The sequence below is a fragment of the Perissodus microlepis genome, chromosome 11, assembly GCF_051167445.1.
Source record: "Perissodus microlepis isolate ML-2025 ecotype Zambia chromosome 11, ASM5116744v1, whole genome shotgun sequence".
Taxonomy (NCBI): Eukaryota; Metazoa; Chordata; class Actinopteri; order Cichliformes; family Cichlidae; genus Perissodus; species Perissodus microlepis.
Window position 1 is genome coordinate 6,871,131 of NC_140471.1, and position 19,416 is coordinate 6,890,546.

Below are 19,416 nucleotides of genomic sequence, written 5' to 3' on the forward strand. Positions count from 1 at the left end.
AGAAGGAGGGAAGGAATTTGATGGTGAAAAAAAAGCAGACAGACGGTAAACAAACACACGCCCTGTCTGAGGTTTTGGAAAGATATGACAGATCTCAGTCTTATCTCAGCTTCATTCGCCTGTTCTTACCAAGCCTTATCACAGTCAGGGCACACAAACAGCTTGTAGGCTGGCGAATGGAAGTGGAGGCGAGAACGGGGCCACTGTGACGTAAGGGGGGGGGGGGGGGGGGGGGTTAAACACTTCATTATGTGCCTTGCAGGTGACTCATCACTTTGCCTCCTGGTGACTAAACAACACCAGTGTCCCGAGTCTCTCCAGGCTCCCGCAGAAAAACATGTGATTCTAGGAGACGATTTCTTGCCTGAGTAACAGTTTGAAAAAATTCCAGAGGGTCGAAGTTAGCCATCCTTATTTTCAGAGTGTTCAGCCAATCAAAGAGCTCCTCTGATTGAGAGGACCGAAAATGAAATGACCCATGGGTCGCCACAGCTGGTAGCTCTGATGGGATCCCAGTGGGATTTGTGTCCTGGGATCAAACATTTTCTAACTTTTTAGGTAAGAGTGTAAACCGCTACACCATGTCGACTAAAGTTAAAAGGAACAAAAAGAACTAAATTTAGGCTTAAAGGACGTATTTTCAACAATCAGAAGACACTTTTGACTGTCGGACCGCTCTTAATAAACACAGAGGACCCGTCCTGGCCCTAAGACCTCAATGTTTAAAAAATGACCTAAGTGATAAATATCATCTGACATACTCGTGTAACAGTAACCCAGATACCCTATGAGTTCAGCAAAACTGATTTATTTATTATATTCAACAAGAAAAAAGTCTGAATTTATTTGCTTTTTCTAAAGGCAGACTGTTTCCGAAGTTATTCTTTTCTGAGCTGAACCAATGAAAGGAAACAGAAATTAGAAAGTGGGTTTTTCCACAATGTGTGCCTCTTCCAGTAGTAATAGGGGCATTATTGTATAGCGTTGTGGATAGACTGTACCATCATATTCTGATGGAGGAATTACAATAGCATGCGACCTATTCAAAAGTCCAGGAGCAAGGGCTTTATTTCAGAATCTATAGAGTATTTTATGGCATATAAAGTTATTGTATTGTATAAACCCTTAATGGGTTTTCAGCAGGACTGAAGAAAGTTCTTTTTATTAAAGTTTTCTTCTTTTTTTCCTGATATGCAAGCTCCTGAAAACATGTGAAAGTCAGTGCAGCCTGACCCCACTGACTGGCTGTCTGTCTGTACTACTACAACCAGGAGTAGAATCGTTATCTGTCTGTCTGTCTGTTTGTTTGTTTGCTGGGTCATCTGAGGACAACAGGCTGTCCTGGCAGGCAGTGGAAAATATGGCTCCAGGTGGATGTTTGTTCTCTGGTCATTTAAGGACAACTCCTGGTCTCCTGTCTTATCTTTGGATTTATCCAGCTGTAGGACTTCCAAGTCAGAGCAGAGAATACAGAGGTCTGGCAAACACCACGGGACACAGGAAACCGAGTGTTTGTTACTAAAAAATACCCACAGAAACACACACACACACACACACACACACACACACACACACACACACACAAATAGCACCTTATTTGTAGCTGTTGTCTCCGGTACAGGCTTCTATCAGGTTTTGGCTTTAATGTACCAGCGCCGATCTTTGTCTTATACTATCACGAAACTCTGGGACCAGAGACTGGAAGCTGTAGTGTGCATTACCCCAGTCTCTGTGGTATGCACACTTAGTTTTTCTCATTCTTGCAGATTGAGTTTTAGTGTTTTTTGTTGTTTTCTCTTCTTCGTGGCGTCAATAAACTTTTCTCCTTACCTTCATGCCTGTTCTCCTGTAACTGGGTCCACCTTATGAACTTCGCTGCCAAACACTTTGCTAATAAACACGTTTTTTCACACGCGAGGTTTCGACTACTTCTCGCAAGTAGCGAACCTCTGTTTGGCGTAGGTGGGGGTGCTGCCTCGATAGAGTACTCAAGAGGCGGCGCAGATAATGCCCCCTTGCTCGCTGTGAATTCGCTGCACAATTAATTGCGCTGGTCTCGCACTGTGGCGATCTAGTACCACATCCCCTCTGCGTCGGGGAGCTGGCAGATTAAAAAGCCTTCACCGTCCAGTAACGCTGCACTAGGTCTAGAAAAGTTCAGAGCTGATGGCTGAAAGGAAACGTCTGTTCAATTATTGCCCTAGTTCACTCCTTATGCTTTATGCCTGTGCTTTAGTTCAAACCAAATGTACAAATGTACACGCAGAAAGCCAAAATCATTAGCAATACAAAGTAGGGTATTACTGTTTAGTCAGTGATGTTAGCCACCAGGGATGTATGCTTTCAGCTCAGTCCAATACTACTGTACATTCATTATAACAGACTTTTCTGTAGGCAGGAAAGGTGTGTTGGGTTTGAACTTGAACGATCAAACTAATGAATAATGCAGCTGCGGATTCATTTTCACTTTATAGGGACTGACAGTATCAGTGTTCACTGATAATGTAGTCAATCTGTTTTTTGTTTTTTCAGTGAAATGTCAGATTGTGCCTAATCCCTGATAATAACAACAGCTACTGCATCATTTACATCGGGCATTAGAGCATAAGTCACAGTTGATCCCTGACATTAACCGTGTTTTTCTCACGTGCCTCTGAAAGAACATATATGCCTATTTTAATCAATCCAGCTTGTCCCTGGAACATTTGAGCAAACTGACAAACAGCCTTAATCACCTTTGAACCTGAGGATGATGTAAAAAGAAACTGCAACCTCAGACGACTGGAGGCAGATGGCGAAGGCCCTGGACTCTTAGATTTTACGCATCTTCTGGATACATTATTTCGTACGATCTGGATGTTGAGTTCGGTGTGTCGGCTATATTTGTTTCTATCTGTTACACTCTGTGCTGCTCTCTTGGCCAGGTCTCTCTGGAAACATGTAATCTCAGTTGAACTGTTATATGGCTGTCAGCAGTCACTCTGCATGCGTCACCTAAACACTGACATTAATTTAACTTGGAGCCCATCTTCTTTTGATCACTCACAGATTTTAGTCTGCAAGTAGTCTACGGTCTCCAGCCTCTTCACGAGTGGACCTCCAGTACAGAAAGCTATGCTCTTCTTTTTGAATTACAATGCTGAATCCATCTCGCCATTTTAAAGAAAACTGCCTACATAAGGATGAAATTTTCAAAAATCTACCCCTGTACTTAGCAGCGCCATAATGTAGTGGTTTACATATTTGCCTGACAAGCACAAAAAGATCCCTGGTTCAGTAGCTTTTTAGTCAGCAGTGCATTCGTGCTGCCATCTGTCAGTCATAAAATAAACTCCAATAAGACAGCCTGCATTGTAGCCTTGAGAGACTGTACTTGAGCAAAGAGTCCTATGCAGACCTTTATAATGACAATTATAAGCTTTGTTCCAGGGTTCTTAAAGTGTTAAGACTGCGTGTGGCCTCTAGCCTCCGTGAAGTGGGTAAAGTGAGGAGTGTTTCCGTCAGAGCATTATTAGTACGGGAGCGTGTTTCTGTGTCTACTATCTGTCTGTCATTGTAACATATGGGGACAACTAGCAGTTCTAACAGCCAGCTCTGACTCCTCCGCTGGGTCACACAGGGACATGTGCTTATCAGTGAGACAGCAGTCAGACAGACAAACATGGACTGGGGAACAGACTATTTAACCACGGGGCTGGTCGCATCTGTTACGCTGAAAATTCAAGCATGCTAAGAATGTGATTGCATAACAAATAAAGAACTGGGGCTACCGAGGTGATTCAGAGTTCTGCCGCAACAGACGCGGCGAAAAAACGAGTCATTAAAAAAAGAAAGAAAGAAAAAGAAAAGCTTCCACGGACTGTTTATGTGTATCTGACAGCGGCAGCCGAAGGAAATACAAAATGTTCTGCTGCTGGACAATAAAACAATGTGGATCTCCTGGAGATTATGACGGGTTAGGTCATATATTCACTGTTCTTTCTTTGGATTAAACAATGAGTAGTGGACACAGTGTGCACACTCAAACATTCAAACTAAGTGTGGAAAAAAGACAAAGTAACTGATGAACTCGACACTCCTAGTATGTGAAAACTGGAGGCCATTTTCCCTCAATGTTTTAACAATAATTGAAACTTTTTTCCACCTCCAGCTGCAGATAAGAGCCTGAGATTCTGTTTGATCCTAAAGTTCATTTGGGTTGTCTCAAATTATTTGCCTTTCTGACAACCTACAGCCCACCCTAACATCCCATCACCAGATTTCTTAGGTTACATGCAACATGCACACATTACTTAGGGCTAAGAAAAGTACTTCAACTGGCCCTCTGTGATTTTAAAGCATACACAAACATATCTAATACATACCTATAGATAGCACTGTTATAGAGAGCACAGGCAGGTATAACTACTTGATGCATTTACGGACAACTACTCTTCTCTCTGAAAGATGCAACAGTCAATATAATTGTTATTGACGGGCTGATATTATTGGCTAATATAAGCCATTTGCCAATTTATCACCATTTATAATGGCTGAAAAATGTCTGGAATGCCACAAAACAACAACCAACTGAGAAAAGTCGAGCAGAACAAGAAAAGAAATAAACAAGAAATGTTAGGGACATTATATCAGCCAATATATCAGAATACCAGATTTTTAAATGGACAAATACTGATATCGGTATCTGTCTTAAAAAAAAACATTACGATGACGTTAGTTCAAAGCCAGTGGATTGATCCCCAGCTCCTCTAACATAGACATCAAAGTGTTCTTAGGCAAGACCATCACAGTGAATATGTGATAAGACACATAATAAAGCACTGTGTTAGATCCATTAACCATACAAAACTTAGTCTTTACTACAGAGACAACCAGCCACAGATGGGTGGGGGTGTGGCTTTGTTAGCCCTGTTTAAAGTATATTAAATATAATCATATACTTTTCCACATTTCTTTAATAATATCGACTCTTTGTCTTAATAAAACATTCTCCTAATGTGCACATGACAAGTAGTTTAAGGACACCGACACTCTGACACACATGGACAAAGATTACACAAGTTCACAGCTGATTAATGGAAGATCTACTTTAGTCCGCTTCATTAGTCTCATCCATACTGTATTCCAGTTTGATGAGCTTGGCTTGCGGCCAGAGCTTATGGGCTCTTAAGGTCGAGCACAGTGGAGAGTGCCGTACAGCTCAGTAAGGGCTTTAAACCATACTGTTAGTCTTACAAGGACACCAACACCCAACAATTGCCATTTTTTTACTGGATGGAAACAATGTGTCAAATTACAGCAAAAGCTTTGTAACAATATACTGTGGAGAGCATGTGCATCATTCCAAAAATCATTTTGAGAAGAATCAAGACTTGGTAGATAATCCAGCACTTTTTAAGTACAGGTAGCAAAAGCAGCAGAGAGCTAAACAACACGTAGCTACCTATCCTCCAGAAGCATCCAACATACCTGCAGGTTTATTTTCCTCCTTTAGTCCACATTCATGCATACACCACATCCTATTTTATCTTACAGTATTGCACTGAATCACATTATACTGTCTTCTATTGTATAACATGGTATCACACTGTGCTATAATGTATTGTGACAGACAGTGAGAAACACAGGCTTGTGTCATAGACAGTTAATGCTTGATTTCTCAAGAAAAATATAGATCTTATATTTTTCTTTTGCTTTTTAGTATTTCAGTGGCATCACTCCAGTCTTCCTGGACTTGCGAATGAAGACCGCATTAAACACAGCTCTTAGTGGGTAATTTTAGTTGGTTTCAGTCCAAAAACATTCCTTTTTAATCCGTACTTACTGAGCTGTCACACACTAATAACACAACAAGTGCACGTTATCCTTTACCTTTCTCGGGCAATAAAGCAGAAACATCTAAAAACATAACCTCTAAACCTCCTTTTTTAAACCCCCTTTCAGGGGAATTATCTAATATATCATTCACCGCAGGCCAAAAAAACAGATAAATAAATTATCTTAAAGTGTGTAATGGTGCACAAAATGACTGGCAAAGCAAGAAGCAAACAAAGGTAGGCTGAAGGCGTCATTCGTCAAATCCTTGTCTGATCTGGCTCTGCGTCGCGCTGACTGCCAGTCGAGTGTGATAAATCTGACAGGCTTAATCTGGCCATGCATCAACTGTAGTGTCGAGAGGCCGGACTGACAGACACATACCGACGGACGCATAAGGCACAGAAATACTGGCAAATGACAGACAGGCAGTGGATGCCATTAACACGGAAGCTAGCCACACTGTGATAGATGATATAGAAATACTTATACTGTTGGCTTTTGTGTGTGAGCGTGCAGTTCAGTTAAGTCATGCAGATGTATTTAAAACAACAACAACAAACAAACAAAGAACAAATATAGACCTAATCTGACAATCCATACCGACACAAGAGCTCCACACAAAGACTGTAAAGAGGCAAGAGCCATCGGGCAAAATTAGCCTACACTTCCATAAAGAGACAACTGATCAAAAGCCTTTCCCTCAAGGGCTCTCAAAGGATTTACTTAAAATGTCTCCTGATGTGCAGTAGTAGTGCAGCTGGTTAGCTAGCTGTCCCAATCATCAAACCAAGACAAAAAGATGGGAACAGACTGGACGGATTAGACGAGAAATAAGGAACAGAGAAAAACAGAGATTGACTGTAGGCGTAAACACTGGGCTCATACATATGATTTTATTGTGCTATAGAACGAATGTAAAGCGGATGAGCCGCAAGGGCCTTCCTTCTGACAATAAGACCGCAAAGGAGCCTTCCGTGTTGCTGTGATTTGACTGTATTTGAGTTCTGGGGTTGTCCGTGATTGGTGGAATGAAGTCTTTGCAACAACGAGGAAAGAAATGAAGTCATCCTGGGGTGAATACGAAGCTTTATTAGCAGCACTGAGTGAGCGCTGCGTTCAAATCCAATATTACCAGGAATTCGTGGCAGAACACAAGTACAGTACTACCATGTACAAATATTGACAGATTAGACATTTCAGCCAGATTGTGTAATTTATTTGTATTTTTTATTTGACTTCACAGATGCAACTTTTATTTAACTTACAATACTAAACTTAAACAGCAGGTCACCTGTTAACCTGAATCTTTTTCTGAGTTAAAGCCAAATCTGATGGTCGTGCATGACTGGAGACGAAGTGGTTAGGGCAGGGGTGGGCAATCTCAGTCCACGAGGGCCGGTGTCCCTGCAGGTTTTAGATGTGTCCTCGAACCAACACAGCTGATTTAAATGGCTAAATTAGCTACTCAACATGTTCTGAAGTTCTCCAGAGGCCTGGTAACGAACTAATCATGTGATTCAGGTGTGTTAACCCAAGGTGAGATCTAAAACCTGCAGGGACACCGGCCCTCGTGGACTGAGATTGCCGACCCCTGGGTTAGGGTGTTAACTTTCATTTCTTTGATATAAAATGACACAGAGTAGATGGGTTGGGAAGCATGAACATGTTGAGTGCAGTTTATGTACTTTTATGTGATAACTGAACACTGAATTCCAAACATTTTTACACACAGCATGGTGCCAACACAAGAATGCATTTTCTTTGTTTTGTTTTTTTAAATTGTTTCTTTCCGTTTTATATACTCTCTCAACATTTCCTGGACTTTTTTTTAACTCAAAAATCACTTCCAAAAGGCAAAGAAAACCTCCACTCTGCGACTAATACTACAGCTACAGGCAATATTTATCACAGAATCAAATGCTTGACAGGTAGATTCTGCAAAGTGGTATAAGAAAACCCATATCGGGTCAAAACTTTTGAACTTTTTGACTTGTCTATGGTAGAAACAAGCTTTTTCAACCACTGCCATTTTACCCATTCCACCCAATCTGAAAATAAGACACAGAAAGTAAAGACTGTATTGAAAGTACCAGACAACAGAGTCATGAAACACTTAGCAATGCAGAAAATAAATAAAAGAGTCCCACAGAGTGAAACTACTGTTCTTTGAAGTAGCTGAGAGCAAGATTTTTTAAAAAAGACATTTAGTTTTGTTTGATAAAATGATTTACGTCCAGTAAAGCCTTAGTGCTTCCAAGCCATCTTTGAAAAGAACAAATCTCCTACAATGCAGACATAAATACAGACAATTTTACAGGCCATTCAAAAGAGTATGTAAACATGAAAATATGCAGGTATATTTGAGTTCAGACACACAGAAAAAAAAAAGATGACACAAAGGGGAACAGCATGAGCAAATGCAGGAGCTGGAGGCAGCAGAGACATTACAGGCTGCAGTCATGCAGCAAAAATCCTTCTCATTCCCTCTGACTGAGGAAGATAAAAAAGAAAAAAAAAGACAAAGTATCAAGAAAATCAGACAGCACAGCCCAGGCAAACGGAGCGACCCACCTCCCCCGAGAGAGCTCTGACTAACTGTCTGAGGAGGAGATGAATTCCTCAGGCACGCAGGCTCGTGTGTTGCATGTGGGTTAAATTGTGCTACCAAAAATGATGCACTGCAAAAAAACCCAACACCCATGTGTTTGTTCACACATGCAGTCATCGACAATAAAGAGCAGCAAGGTTATGGTTTGAAGTATGGTGCAGTTTGAAACGATGAATCGTACGTGTGGCAGCACGATCAGTGAGTCTTGCATCTTTTCTAAATCTATCCTAGCTAACTTAGTAGTCGACTAAACTACAAGTCACCTAGCCAAGGAGCAAGTGAAAGTGCAAAGCCAGCAAAATGAAAACAAATCAGGGCATAAATAAAAAAAAGAAACAAAGCACAGAACACAAAGCTCCTAAATGGGACGTGAACCTGTGGTGTCCTGGAGGAGAACTCAACACTTACTTCTTGCCTACTTATGTGGGCACATGAATGGCTTTAATTTGAGAAATTCAAATTAAATTCAGTTTTATTTCTATAAGCTAAAGAAAGTTTTTCAACATTTTTCAAAATGCTATTATAATATTATAATAAATAACATTTTATTATGTTCTTTGGGTTTGTGATGATGTTTGTGTTGGTTATTTAACAACCTTACAACTGACTGAATGTGGTACTAATATGATTTGACCAGTACATCTAAGTAATAACGCATTCCAGTATTTTTTCCAAAAGCCATATTAGGAAAAGAATGCAGTTATACATGAAATTAAGAAGAATAGCTATAAAGCACTGCTGTTACTTTGATCTGATATTTAACAGGGTTTCAGTTTCATCATTGCAAACAGATCTGATGTTTTTCATCTGCCCCTATGTAAGCCTAGCAAAGTGGAGGTCACATGCATCATTTATACAATCATTATTCACCTGGCATGTCTCAATGTTTGTACTCGTACAAACATTCGCACATCAAACAATGTAAAAACTCCTCAAGAACGTTCAGAATTTCTGCAATTTCCATTGAAATGTGCACAAAAACAGGTCGTTAGAAAAGCACCTGATGTCTCCTTTTAAAATACTGTGATATGGCTTTTCAATTATAGCACACAATTACCACACTAGATCAAAAATACATCGCTGTTTGTTTTCAACGGCGTGTTTGTGTTACATACAGCCTTAAGAGTGCATAATTTGATTATGTTCACTTATGAGTGACAGGAAGGAAGGATAAGGTCAACAAATGCCACAATTAATTAAGAGTTACTTAACATTTTATGCCTCTTTGAGTTAGTAAATTGTGTATTTACAGTCAACCAGCTCTGCTCCAGTGTGTCCATGGCTATACAAATTGGCTGTAATAGCGCAAGTTTTGCTCATTTACCTCTATTCCAATATTCTCCCCAACCCAAAACCCCCAAAACAAAGCAACAGAAAGGAAAGCAAAAATATAAAACACAGTGTAAAAAATAACCTCCAACAAAAGAATAAAATCCATATTAACTGCAAAAGCAACATAAAAACAGAAAACGGACACACAAACAACAAAACTGTTAGAAAAGGTGACATCACATATAAGTAAGTTGATTAAAAAAAGTATTTCTTCCAAGTCGCTTAAAGGAAGTCACAGATTTTCAAGCCTTATCTCCTCAGGCAGGTTGTTCCAAAGCTGAGTGGCCCTGATGGAAAAAACGCTGTCACCTTTAGATTTAAACCTCAATTTCCGAGCAGTAAGAAAGGCCCCACTTTAGGATCAAGCCTGTGAACTCGGTCGTACAGGGTCGACACTTCTGCCGAGGCGCTCAGGACCAGATCCAAACATTCATTAAAAGTTTAGCAGTGAAATCCCTCCTAAAATGTTCAGGGAGGCAGTGAAGACAAAACAGGACAGGTGTGATCTGCTGCCATTTGCTACAGCCAGGTGTGACACATCATGAGTGGCCATTGGGGAGGTCTTTATTATAGTAGGAAAAGCTGTAAAACTTGTGAAAATACAGATAAAAGCTCAAAATCTATTCCCCTCCTTCACATTTTCCAAGGCCGCTTAGTGGGCCAGATTGGAGTTGGGCTGATTCTGACACATCCCTGTTCTAGGCAGCTGGGTCACTTATAAAAGTATGTAGAAGTGAATTACTTAGAAGAGAAAAACTTTGATTCAAATCAAACTTTTTTTCTACAAAAAAATGTAAACTTTTCTTTAAATCATAAATCCAAATTTGCCTTTTTCCTTTTACAAACAAATTATTCTAAATGGCAGGAAAGCTACTGTGGACGGGAACAGTTTCTTTTGCTGTGGATTTCTACGGCTTTTATCCTCTATATCCAGCAGGAGAGTTGACTTATGTCTGCATTTTAATGTGGATGGACCTACTTACACAAACAAACCTAAACGCCTGGCACAGGCTGTGCGTGGGTGGGAGTGTCAGTGGTCATGGGCTATCGGTGGCTTCTAATGCATTTTAAATGTGTGAAGGAAGAACGCGCCACAAATTACTGTAAATATTCCTCATTGTACCGTGCACCCCCCTCCTCCTGGATCTTATCCTGGGAGAGCCCTGCTGCACGCCACAAAGTGCACGAGCCACAGTGACATTTCTCTCAGAATCTCAACAGAAACCGGGGTAGATAGGTCAGGCCTAATGGCTCATTTCATTCTGCTGTAAGCGGACATTAGAGGTGACACTCTACATGAAACAACTTGTTATGAGTCCTTAATCTCTCAGCTGAGTCTCTGAGCAGCCATAAAACTGTAGTGAGACCAGAAGCTGACTAAGGAAAATGAGTGTGATAATAATGCAGTTAAAGTGCTGCAGCTCCGAGTCCTTTTGGAGCTTCCCGGTCACTGCGCGCCAGTCCCACTCTGCATTAATCAGGCAAAGGTCGCTGTTCCTATACATTAGGAGCAACTTTCTTTTTTTCTCCCTATCAGACTTAATGAGCAGGGATGTTCTCTGCTGCTCAGAGTGCCGGCCTAATTAAGCACATTAACACTTTTGACCATATGTTGACATGAGCACCACATCACAGGGGACAGGACAAGGTTTAACATTTTCTCACACTAAATCCAAACCACTGATCACAAGTCAAAAACCCAGAGCGTGGACTCTAGCTTGCACAGTAGGACAACACGTATGATGGTTCATATATCATCACTGGCTTTCTCAAGCCTGTTTTTTAAAAAAATCAGTTGCTAATTGAAACATAGCAACTAATCTTTAGAAGAATTTGTTATTCATGCTTTATTTATTTGAGGGGACTTTTCTGAACAGGGATTTGAGCTTATTTCATTGTTTAATCTAGGACAACAACACACACGGATGACTAATGAGGGTGATTATTGTTGAACATCAGTGTCTCGATCGACCGCAGTTCACTGTTGTCATCATGCAGAGACAATACGCAGCTGACAGCTATGTAGACAACCTGTCTGTCTGTGGTGATGACCGCACAATCACTTAAGTCCAGATTACTTTACATGCTTCAAAAGTAATTCTAGTGCTTTATGTGTGTTTGTGCTTGTGCAGCAATCTAATCACGCTAGTTAATTGTACATACTTGCCTCGGCTTGATTTTGTAACTGTCAGTCCTCATGCAGCTTCTCTCAGTTTGTTCTTTAGGATAGATATCAGTTTGTTACTTATTTTAATTTTTTAGTCAGTTTATTATAATCTCTTTCTTTAAAACTTTAGATTCCCTCACAGATCCTGTGTGGTGGCTGTAGCTCAAGACGCAGAGTGAGTTTTCTACTGATGGTTGGTGGTTGAATAGGTGAATGAGGCATGTTGTATAAAGCGCTGTGAGTGATCTGGGAGAGTAGAAAAGCGCTATATGAGAATCAGTCCATGTAAAAGTTAATTTAATGAACATTATAACGCCTACTGTGTATTTTATTTCTTTACAGAGTTTCAGGGCCTACCGTGGACTTCTTTAGAGTGAAAACGTTTTCCGTGGTACTCTGAGGGACCGCCTTATGTTCCAGAAAGCCTGAAAATAAAATCAAACTGAAGCAAAATGAATAGAATTTCAAGTGGGATTGATTACTCAAGAAGACCATATTTTAGGAGTCGATAGAACAGCAGAAACACTTATCCCTTTTGGACTGCACAATGGTATTAGAAAGTGATGCATCTTTTAACTCATAAACAATGTGAGTATAGGCAGCAGTGATACGCTGAAGTGCTTTTTCCTATCAACTCGAACAAAGGCACAAATAATAGCAAAGTTTTATTTTGCTCTTTTAGAAGTTTGCTTATTGGTTTAAAACTTAGAATATTATCGAATGCTAATAAATGGGAAACCTGACTGGTCTCTACACTGAGCCTATAGCTACACACAAATTCCTCTTACTTTAATGAATGTAGCTTGTATGTAAATGTCTGTATGTACCCAATCTCCATTTTAACGCATGGGCCAATCAGATCAAACGTTTGTACAAACATCATCTTGCATTCAACAGTTATTAATATCTATATCTTTTTAAAAGAAATGTCTTTTAAATCCCAATTCTATATTTGGTTCATTATGTTTCCTTTTAAGTCTCACATTCATGTACATGTAACTTAATGGTAACCCGAATTTGTATCTACGTGATAATTTTATTCCAAGTCCCTACTAAATATGGAATGAAGAATCTGAAAAAGTGTCAGAGGCCTGGTGAATGTTTGCAGAATGGATACTATAACAATATGTATCCAAAATAATGAAATGGGTTGACAAAATCATCTTTAAGCTAGGCAAGGCTAATTAGCTTCCTCCCAAACCCAAGAGTTAGCTAGCTCTTCTTACCATAAGTCACAAAACATAATATAGAGTAATTACCAGCATCTAGTAGTAGCAAAAATGAATAATAACGATAAAATAAAATAACATCTATTGGTAACAATAGCTAACATTAACAAGCAAGGTTCATTACCTTCCACTTTCTGACTGAATGCTAGAGAGCCTTGCTTGCTAAGCTATTTAGCAGCTTCTTCAAAGCTTATTTTTAATTATTGCTGGAAACAAATATTGTAACAATGGGACTTTTTTAATGTTTGACTTTAAGCTGAAATTGTAAACATTTTCAGTAAGTCTCATATACACAAGACTATTATTCTAGCATTTTTATTGACTGTATTTTCTACAGTCATTGGTCAAAACCCATAGCCATATGTCTTGGAACCTCACTGTCACACCCTGTCATTTGAATTACAACACTGACTAGCATGCTTTTTGTCGCAAAGATAATTTTGATGTAACAAATATGCCAGTACCACAACCACAACAAGAATCCTTTTTATGAAAAGGGAAGGAAAGATGGAAGGAAGCACAAGGAGATGAGGTACAGATGCCACTTTCCCTGAGGCTCTACTCATACCATATCACACAGCTAACACATCCTATATGATGACTCATTCTGTTTCCCATTACCTTCTCACGACCCCAGTAATGATACAGTATGTTTGCCCTGTAACAAATACCTCACAGGGACTGAGGCGGTGTGTGTGAATATGTATGCTCGCGGTGGAAGGCTACATTTACACACTTGCACACGAACTCACAGGTTGTTCCCAGCAGTCTGAAGCATACGACTCATCTTACAAACATAAACAGGGCTTCTTTACCTCAAGCAAACATAATCTTTAAAACGCGCATCTCCCCCTGCTCGCTCACTCGCTCTGACACACACATATACATTCACAGTGTCTATCCAAAGAGTGTCATTAGATTCCTACCAACTCTAGCCAGTCTTTGCCCATAACAAAGGTTCAGAGATGTGTTATTAGTGATAATGTGTACCTACATTCCCACAGTGATCTTGTATCTGCAGGCTACGGCATCACTGAGTGTATCTATAGATGTTTATACGGTTATTTTTCGAGCCGTTTCTGCTTTGTGAGATAACACGCTGCACAACGCAGTCTAAAGGAAGAATATGAGATTGAAGAGTGCAAAGTACACAGGAAGACATACAATTATAGATAGGTATGAGGTTAAGCAACCCCAGAAGTCTGCTTTTAAGGGCACACCATAAAATACTGTATAACACATCATCTGCAGGAGCAAAGATGGATTCTAGGGGAGGTGGGAGCTCAGGTCACTGGCTTTCATCTAGTCTAGAAATTACTTTATGTGAGCAGATTTTCAACCCTTTCCTAGTAATAATCACAGCTAAATGTATCTCCTGTTTTCAAGCCAATCACTCCTGTAATTTAAGTCTTATCAGGAGCTGCGTGCTTGTATCTTAATGCCATTAAAAATAGTTTCTGTTTGTAACATGCTCACGGATGTACTGACAATTAGGACTGGATTACTCAGACAAAGAATAAATACAAATACATATTGTCTTGTAAGCTCTGGAGTGAAAAAAGAAAGAAAGAAAGAAGATTACATCACCTGGGACTGCAGAGACACTTTATATCCTCCCATCTCCACCTGGAATGTCAGCCAGTCCTAATGGGGCTTAAGTGGTTTGCTGAATGTTTCTCAAACTATGAATGCAGAAAATCAATTTAACATGTTTTTTGGAATATGAAGTATATATGAAAATACATCAACAAGCTAATACTGGCTAGTATTCTTTGATCAGCCTGGACAGGTTGATGTTATGTGTAAATGTGTAGTTGCAGAGTTCTTTCAACACAAAGTAACTGTTACTCTTGTTTACTTTTACTTTCTTACAGTCATTATGTTACTCACTGCTACTAATTCTGATGAGACTGAAACTACGTGCACACACATCAGCACTGATAACTTTGTATTTTTCATTAGTTTAAAGATTTATTTTTGAATTTTTGTTTTCTTTTATGTCAGTTTTTGAAGAAAGTTTGCCTGTTTACTTTTTTTTACCACATTAACTTTTTTTTTTTTATCATATTGTGTTACAATTTAGCGAGCTGGAAACTATCCTACTGACTTAAGCTATTTGTTATATGTTTAATTTTATTTTGAACTGCTGTAATAAAGACATTTCCCAGCTTTTGCATAAATAAAGCATATCTGATTGTCTTATCTTATGTTCTAAGTTTCAGTTTTACATCAGACTTGCTCTGTCATCAAATGCTTGCTTATAGAGGACTGTCAGATCTTCCTCTTTCTTACTGGAGGGTCTTTACCTTATGATATAAAGCACCTGAAGATGACTGTCGTTGGGTTTATATTGTCAGATTCTTTCGACGGCACAAGTCTCATCAGGCATCAATAAAAGTTGATCCGTTTTTATAGATAACGCATTATAAATTGTAGTGTCGAGCTGACTGATTTTGTGGTTTACACAACCATCACACCATAATCAGACTCCTGCAAGGCAGCCCCCCCACTGAGGACCCCATTTGTGTGAAAATTGACTGGCTGCCAGACTGGCCTCTAAGCCTGCTCGATAGGGTTATCTATGTATTTTAAATTCACTGATATGCATGATTGCAACATCCCCCTGGTGTCTGATCTTTATCTGCTGCCTGTGCATCCCCCGTTAGTCTCCATCTTCTCTGTGCAGACGCAGGAACATACACATTTGCACACGAGCCACTTTGATTTATGGCCGCCTGGAAACATCTTAACACAGTCTGCTGGCCCGGTGTCACTGCCTCATCACCAGTAATGGAAGACAAACGTGTCAAATGCAATTCAAACTCCACATTACGTGACACAGCTTCACTTCCTCATCAGCATTACTCGGCTTCCATCAGTCGCGTATCTCTCAAATAAGGATAGATTAACATGCGCATCAACAGGATACTACAAAAATCCAATCATATGACTCCTTACTCCCTGCTGACGCCTCCCTCGGGAAAGTTAAAATCCTTCCTCAAGTAAACATCAGAATAATGAGCTACTTCTAATGTGCACTTAGTTCTGTGTGAATGATTAAAGTGCCATCTCAGAGGCAAGAATTTGAGCACCTGATTACCTAATTATAATGTTTAACACATATTCACAACTTTTTTTTTCTCATCAGTTTTAATTGCAATTGGGGTTTTTTCTTAAGTCTAACTTGAAGCTTTTACACTGAGTGTGATGTTCTGATGCGTATTTCACTTGATTATGATTTGTCGCACACAGAAACCACAACACAATCCCTTTGTCTTCCCTGCTAGCTCGAGCTTAAAGGGTAACATTGAGTTGTGGTAAGAGAGACAAATCAGAGGACAGGGGCTGCTTAAATGTAGAATTTTCCTCTTCAGTCTGTGGCACTGAGCGGAAGCTGCTATATGGGGGTCTGGTTGGCTGATAAATGAAAACAAATGTATTTTGGATGTCAGGCAGCAGAAGAGCAGCGCAGAACAGGAGGACACAGGAAAGCGCCTCAGTGCATGCTGCTCCAAGACACAAACACGCACTCAAAAGCGCGACCGCATTGCCTTTGGTACACATAATGCATATGTATTTGCACACATGTATGGACAAGCATTTTCACGAAATGTATTCACAGTGAGGTGCGTGCACATACACACACGCGCACACACACAAGCGCACGATAAGCTATTTATACAAACAAGCCAATCCGGCTCAGACAGGGTGAACTGCAGCGGTATAAAAGATGGGGCTATGGAGACAGGATAGGATAAACACTAACAACAGAATAGAGAGAGGCTGCTGAAAATCTCATTAACTGTAAATTGAAAAACAGACTAAAAATGTCTTCCAGAGCAATAGCCGAGGCGGCTGCGTCGCTTTTTCATCTTCTCCACAACTTTCACGAGTCGATACACCCCCACTTTCACTCTCTCTCCTTCGCTCTCTCTCGCACACAAACATATATTCTCAGGGTGAGCTTGTTATAGTTTTATCCTCCTTGAGTTTTATACCTTTGGAGTGGAGGATGTTTATTAGACAGACTGGTCATTTTTTTTTGCTAGTGAGTGTAGCACAAAAATCTCCTCTGCTGCACGCACGCATCCACAGCAGGCCTCATTGTTCTCTTGATACATTGATTTTTAAATGTGCAAATAAGTGAGTTGGTAACCAAACAGCGACATTAGAAGCAGCTATTAGGGTAATTAGCAACGACCCATTTATGCCACATCTCTCTAAACACACACTGAACCCTTACCATTTGAGTTTCTACAAACTTCCACTATGAAGCCTAGCTCAGATGTAAATAATATAATTCACTGATCACCTATCACTGTGCAGCTCAGCACAGCTGGCCTGCTTGGTTAGGTTACATTCATATATGAGGGCTGTGGGGTTATTTTACTAAGACTGTGCCAGTCAACACTGTCTTAGTAACCTTAGTTGCTACCCTCACAGCTGAAATTATTTTATCTTGGTATGCACTGACACTGAGTGGCTAATGTTTGTTTCAGAATTTTTCAAACACTTAGGTGTTTGTCTATTCTATTGTCTGGCTTTGGATTGCTAACTGATAGCCTCAGAATGCAAGGGACAAACATTGTCAGTTAGATGTACAGTGGGTTTCCAAGACAGGCGAGTGAATTCCTTGAATTCAGGAGTGATGATATCATGTAATGACAGGGAAGAGATCCACCTGGCATCTCATTTACAATCACCAGGCTGTGAGTTGCATTATTTGGACACCCTGCAACCTTTTAGTTGTCCTTACATTGGCATTCTTTCTACACTAAAAAAAGATAAAAATACGCACAGCTGGAAAAGGGAGGAGTGTCCGGTCCTGTTTATGAGTGAGCTGTTCCCCCAAGCAGCAGAGCTGGAGTATCTTGGGGTCTTGTTAATGACTGAGAAGAGATTGGAGCAGGAGACTCATGCACAGATTAGTGCAGCGTCAGCATTGATGAGGATCCTGAAAGAAAGAAAGATCGACATTGCGATCCTCAGCTATGGCCACAAGCACTGGGTATTGACCAAGAACATGAGATCATAGACACAAATGGTGACAAAGAGGATCTTCCAAAGGTTGGCTGGGTTGTCCCTTAGAGCAGCGGTCCCCAACCCCCGGGCCTCAGACCGGTACCGGTCCGTGAGTCGTTTGGTACCGGGCCGCGAGAGTTGAGGCTCAGGTGTGAAATGTATGGTTTTCAGGGTTTTTATCGGTTTTCAGCGTTATTTTGTCATCGTTTTGATCGTTTTACTCGGTTTTCCTGGGTCTTTTCACGTGTGCTATGAATAAATCTTCTTTTTTTCGGTACCGGTACTAGTTTTATTTAGTTGTATTTATCCGCGACACCTTAAAGGCCGGTCCGTGAAAATATTGTCGGGCATAAACCGGTCCGTGGCGCAAAAAAGGTTGGGGACCGCTGCCTTACAGACAGGGGAGAAGTCTGATCATTCAGGAGGTGTTTACTCCCTGGTGAGTTGTTCTGGGTATCTCCTACCAGGAGCAGGCTATGGAGTAGACCCAGGACATGCTGGGTAGATAATATGTCTTGGCTGGTTTAAGCAGTATCCAGGACGCTCTATTAAAGAAGTGCTTATGGCATCCAACACTAGTAATGACCTTTGCAGGCCATGAAGAGAAACACGATTGCCCATGTTTCTGTAAAGAGTAGAAAGAGCACCCTCAGAAGCACCCAAAAATGCTTACTCTGTCAGGCATTTGGCTTTATTGAAGCATCTGGGAACTTCACTGTTCCCAAACTGTTCCTGTGACTAATCTGCTGAAATCACCTTTTTTTAATAAAAATGACTTGGTTAACTGATTAATTTCATGTAAATAAGAAGTTTTACGTTGTTCTTATGTCTTGTGTTGCAGATGGCTGCCCCTCCCTGAGTCTGGTTTCTTCCTGTTGAAAGGGCGTTTTTCACTCCCACTTTCGCCAAGTGCTTGCTCACAGGAGGTCATCCAATTGCTGGGGTTTTGCGGCATTATTGTAGGATCTTTCCTTTATAACATAAAGTATCTTTAGGTGACTATTGTTGTGATATGAGGCTATAGAAATGAATAGATATGAATTGAACTGAATTATGTAAATAAGAACCTAAAATTTCAAGTTTATGGATTTCACAACATGGTTTTAAAAAGATTTTTCTATTATAAAAGCAGAGGTAACAATACAATATATATATAATTTAATATAATGAATACATTCAGTCCCTGCCCTTGATAACGTATTTTTAGCCTAGCACAGCCTCGCATGTTATCTTTGACTCTG

General features: G+C 40.2%; 1 protein-coding gene across 2 annotated transcripts in view; it reads right to left on the bottom strand.

The window, feature by feature from the left end:
• LOC146377141 (low-density lipoprotein receptor class A domain-containing protein 4-like) overlaps window positions 1–19,416 on the bottom strand; it is a 252,368-nt gene that overhangs the window by 172,075 nt on the left and 60,877 nt on the right. The window contains exon 2 of one of the 2 annotated variants that reach the window (XM_084944949.1): window positions 17,952–18,107. The exons of the other annotated variant lie outside the window; for it this stretch is intronic. The gene's annotated coding sequence lies outside the window, so the exon portion shown is untranslated. The remainder of the gene's footprint in view (window positions 1–17,951; window positions 18,108–19,416) is intronic. 2 annotated transcript variants of the gene reach the window in all.